The 5,408-nt window shown below is 45.4% G+C and overlaps 1 non-coding gene across 1 annotated transcript; it reads right to left on the bottom strand.

Moving 5' to 3' along the window:
* Window positions 1-588: 588 nt before the first annotated feature.
* Window positions 589-726, bottom strand: LOC114809669. The gene has a single exon (XR_003757446.1). It is a non-coding gene; the product is annotated as a small nucleolar RNA SNORA7 (small nucleolar RNA).
* Between the last annotated feature and the right edge of the window lie 4,682 nt (window positions 727-5,408).

The following is a 5,408-nucleotide window of genomic DNA, read 5'->3' as shown; positions in this document are numbered from 1 at the left end:
GGTCTGGCTGCCACAGGGATCTTCTCTGAGTTGCTGGGAAACCTAGCTGTCAACTTGAGCCACTCCACTGGATGACCCTTAATTGTCTTCCACGCTGTCATTTTAGCACAGGTATGATATTCAGGAGCTTCCTTCTTGACATATACAGAGCTCGGCCCGGGTCCACAGAAGCAGCATGGCCTGCTGGAAAAATAATGTTGTTATTTGTTAAGTGCTTACTATGTGCAGAGCAATGTTCTATGCACTGGGGTAGATACAGGGTAATCAGGTTGTCCCAAGTGAGGCTCACAGTTAATCCCCATTTTACAGATGAGGTAACTGAGGCACAGAGAAGTTAAGTGAATTGCCCACAGTCACACAGCTGACAAGTGGTAGAGCAGGGCTTGGGAGTCAGGAGACCCAAATTCTAATCCTGGTTCTGCCATTTGACCCACCTCCATCAGCAATCATTCTCGTAGTGTATCTTTAGAGTTTTCTTTGGGGAAACATATGGAAGTAGTTTACCATTGCCTTCGTTCATGCGGAGGCATTGAATCTCTGCCCTCAACTCTCTCCTGTGCCACTGCTGCCCAGCACAAGAGAGTTTTGACTTGTAGCAGATTGCTTTCCACTTGCTAGCCATTGCCCCAGCTTGGAATGGAATGGGAAGGCCTCTGCTTGACTCTCCCTCCTATAGCCGAGACTGGTAGAGTACTGGAAACTCTCCAGGTGCAGTCCTGAGAGGGATAGTGTGAGATAGAGCCATGATAACCAGGTCGAACTCAGGGCAGAGATGCAGTACCAGTTCTCTCTTCACTATAGAAGTGAGCCCCATGTGGGACAAGGACTTTTTCTGATCTGATTGTATGGTATCTATCTTATTGCTTAGAACAGTGTTTGGCACATAGCAAGTGCTCAATAAATACCACAGTTATTTTTATTATTATATATTTAATGAAAAAGATTGGGTTGTCTGACATCTTTTGCGGCTAACACAGCAAAACTTGGCACTGTTCCCGGTAGCTCAGGGCTCGCTTCTTCGTCTTCAAATGCTGTCGAGTCTTTCCCAACCCATAGCAACTCCACTGACGCACCTTCTTCAGAACATGCCATCTTCTGTCATAAAGTCGTTCTGGTACGTGTAGCCATAGAGTTTCCTTGGTAAAAATACAGAAGCGGTTTACCATTGCCTTCTTTTGCATAATAAAAACTTGAGTATCTGCCATTGTCTTTCATTAACGTTTTGATCACTTGATCATCCGCCTCTGACTCTTTCCCATGCCACTGCAGCCCAGCACAGGTGTATGGACTTTGTCTGATGCTTCGGCTTAGATCTTTCCATTATGGGTAGCCCTATGCAGCATAGCTCTAAGCTTCTTGGGCCTATGCGAACTCTCCCGCCACGATAAGGCGTCTACTCATAGGAGAATCAGGGCTCACGGTGGGGGGGAAAGCAAATTACAGCTCACAGCTATCTGACCAAATTCCCCAAGGGGTTGCCCTTATAACTTCTCTCCTCAGTAAACATTTATACACACCAGAAATGGGGAATCACCCTCAGTGGAGAAAGTTAGTAGGTTCAGTCATGAATTTCTTCCTCCTACAAATCCACCACACCACTGCTCTACCCATCTTTAAATCCCTTCTGAAATCCCACCTTCTCAAGGAGAACTTTCGCAGTTAACTTTTTCCTCTCTGACTCACATTCTCCCAACTATCACTTATTTCTTTGACACACTTAGGACAAAGCAAAGGGAGCCTGGGAGTCAGAGCATCTGGGTTCTAATCCCGGCTCTGCCACCTGCCCTGGGCCTCAGCTTCCACATCGGTAAAATGAGAATTCAATGCCTGTTCTCCCTCCACCAGGGATTATGTCCAACCTGATTAACCTACACGTTCCCTATCATTTAGTACGAAAACTGGCAATCAATCAATCGTATTGATTGTATTCTATGTGCAGAGCACTGTACCAAATGCTTGAGGGAGTACATTATAATAGAATTAGTGGATACGTTCCCTGTCCACAATGAGCTTATAGTCCTGAGGTTCACCATAAGCCCTTAGCAAATGCCAAAATTAACATTATCATTATTTTTATGGCATTTGTTTAGGACCTATTAGGTGCCAGGCACTGTTCAAAGCACTGGAGTAGATACAAGATCATCAGGGGTTTTTTGTTGTTGTTTTGCTTTATTATGGCATTTCTTAAGCACTTACTGTTCCTGTATCTACCGCTGGAGTAGATACAAGCTAATCAGGTGGGACACAGTCCACGTCCCACTTGGGACTCAGAGTCTTAATCCCCACTTCCCAGGTGAGGTAACTGAGGGACAGAGAAGTAAAGTGACTTACTCAAGGTCACACAGCCGGCACGTGGTGGAGTCAGGATTACAACCCAGGTCCTTCTGACTCCCAGGCCCTTGTTATAATCAACTAGACCATGCTGCTTCTCTATTTATTATTATTAATAGTAGTAATAGTATCCCCCCTCAGGGTCACACCTAGCGAGTTTCCAGTGTTCTACCAGTCTCAGCTACAGTTGGGAGGGTCAAGCAGAGGCCAACCCATTCCATTCCAAGCTTGGCCACTGGCTTGCGAGTGGAAGGCAATCTGCTACAAGTCAAAAGTCACCCATGCTGGGCAGCAGCGGCATGGGAGAGAGTCGAGGGCAGAGACTCGATTTTACCGTGTAGAAGGCGGCATTGGTAAACCACTTCCATATTTTTACCCAGGAAACTCTACAGAGAAGCAGCGTGGCTCGGTGGAAAGAGCCCAGGCTTGGGAGTCAGAGGTCATGGGTTCGAATCCCAGCTCTACCGCTTGTCAGCTGTGTGACCGTGGGCAAGTCACTTCACTTCTCTGTGCCTCAGTTACCTCATCTGTAAAATGGGGATTAACTATGAGCCTCACGTGGGACAACCTGATTACCCTGTATCTGCCCTAGTGCTTAGAACAGTGCTCTGCACCTAGTAAGCGCTTAACAAATACAAACATTATTATTATTATTATTACAGATACACTACCAGAATGATTGCAGATGGAGAGCTGGGTGTTCTGGGAGAGACACGTCCATGGTGTCGCTATGGGTCGGAAATGACTCGACGGCATAAGACAAGATAAGTAGTAGTATCATTATTATTATCATCATCATCATCATCCCAGTCATCATTATTATTACCTAGTACTTGTATTCATACCAGTTTACATGCTCTATTTTCTATTCAGCCTTCCATCTTTCCATACTCCTTTCAGAGAAGCAGCATGGGCTTGGGAGTCAGAGGTCATGCGTTTGAATCCCAGCTCTGCCACTCGTCAGCTGTGTGACTGTGGGCAAGTCATTAACTTCTCTGTGCCTCAGTGACCTCATCTGTAAAATGAGGATTAAGACTGTGAGCCTCACGTGGGACAACCTGATTACCTTGTATCTACTCCAGTGCTTAGAACAGTGCTCTGCACAAATACCAAGATTATTATTATTATAAATGACTTCCCTGATAGAGGGTAAGCTCCTTGAAAGGAGAGATTGCATCTTTTCCCTCTGTCATCCTTCCTCAGGTTTTCAGCATAGGGTTCTGTGCACAGAAGGTGCTCAGTGAAAACTATGGGTGGAGGGGTTGATTGACTGATTGATTGATTGATTGACTGATTGACTGAGGGTTTGTTCCCTTGAAGAGACAATGCTGGGCAGACGTGCTGTGAGAAGCCCCTGATCAGGAGAGTGGGTCACCCGAGTCTGGAAGCCGCTCTTTCCGGCCGAGCCAGGTGATGCAGCAAGAGGCTAGCTTCTGGGAGCCAACCTGACCTTCACAGAAAGTGATGGCCCGCATTTCATGATCTTAATAGGCTAATGGTTCGTCCCAGACACTCTAACCTGCAGGGCTGGAAATAATGAGGGAACGGGATCTGATGCTCTCAGGCCACTGGCTCCAGGTGATAACTATTCAAGCGCAGCCTTTGACTAATGCACTTGCTCTCACGTGTCAGAGACTGTCAGAAATGCCAGACTTCATAAGAAAGGCCTCTGAAATTTCAATGTGATCCAGGCCAGCTCAGGAGGCAGCCTCAGAGGACAGGGTTATGTTTAAGTTCTCTATGTTAAAGTTCATGAAATGTAGAGAAGCAAGGATGGAATTCTAGCTTCTGCACTGGTTATGAGCCAGGTGATGGAAAAGGTGCCTAAGGCATCTGCAGATCAACCGTTGGTATTTATTGAGTGCTTACTGTGTGCAGAGCACAGAACTAACCCTTGGGAGAGTACAATATTTCATAACCCCTGCCCACAATGAGCTTATAGGCTAGAGGATGCAGGTGCAATGAGCAATATCAGGCTCTTCTTCTAGAATGGAAACTTCTGGTGGACAGGGTATGTGACTCTACCAACTCTGGTATATTGTACTCTCCCAGCCACTTATTATAGTGATCTGCATCCCGTAAGTGCTCAGAAAATACAATTGATGAATTTCTTCTCCCATCCAGGCCAATAACAAATATATAGATGGCACCAGCCACCAAAACCATTTTCATTCATTCGATTGCATTTATTGACTGAACAGTACTGTGTGCAAGGTACTGTTCTAAACACTTGGGAGAATACAGTATAACAATAAACAGACACACTCCCTGAACACAAGGAGCTTACTGTCTTCTAAGGAATATCTCCCCTAGCCTTTTTTTTAATCTCCCCAAATTCTTTTGGGGGTTTTTCTGGTATTTGTTAATCACTTACTATGTGCCAAGGTACTGTACTAAGCGCTGTGGTAGATACAAGATAATCAGATTGAACACAGTCCATGTCCCACATGAGGCTCACAATGCCCATTTTCAGATGAGGTAACTGAGGCACAGAGAAGTTAAGTGACTTGACCAAATTTACGGAGCAGACAAGAGGCAGAGCTGGGGTTAGAATTCAGAATTCTAAGTGCTGGGATTGACACAAGCTAATCAGGTTGGACCCAGTCCCTGTTCCACATGAGGCTCTAACAGTCTTAACCCCCATTTTACACATGAGGCAGCTGAGGCACAGAGAAGCAGGTGACTTGCCCAAGGTCATTTGGCAGAGGCAGGATTAGAACCCTGCTCCTTGACTCCCATTTCTGAACTCTATCCACTAGGCCATGCTGCTTTCCTTTCTTCTCATACCGATCCACTGATAATTAACCCCTATCCTCTGTGCATCCACTCAACTGTAGAAGAGTCATCAAGACATTTCCCAACATTATTGAGGTCTAAATACATAGCGTCTACTGACTTACCCTTATCCTTATATTCATCATAATGCCTTGTTGATTGCTTCTTATTAACTTGAGCTCTTCTAAGTGTTGGTACCTTGATTATTCGATTATTTGTCCTAGTATCTTCCCGTCTCTCGGTCCATAATTCTCAGGATACTCTTGTATCCTTAACTAAACATGGACACAGCATTTCCCCTT

The sequence above is a fragment of the Ornithorhynchus anatinus genome, chromosome 2 (assembly GCF_004115215.2).
Source record: "Ornithorhynchus anatinus isolate Pmale09 chromosome 2, mOrnAna1.pri.v4, whole genome shotgun sequence".
Classification (NCBI taxonomy): Eukaryota; Metazoa; Chordata; class Mammalia; order Monotremata; family Ornithorhynchidae; genus Ornithorhynchus; species Ornithorhynchus anatinus.
This window is presented reverse-complemented; position numbering and strand designations above follow the sequence as displayed.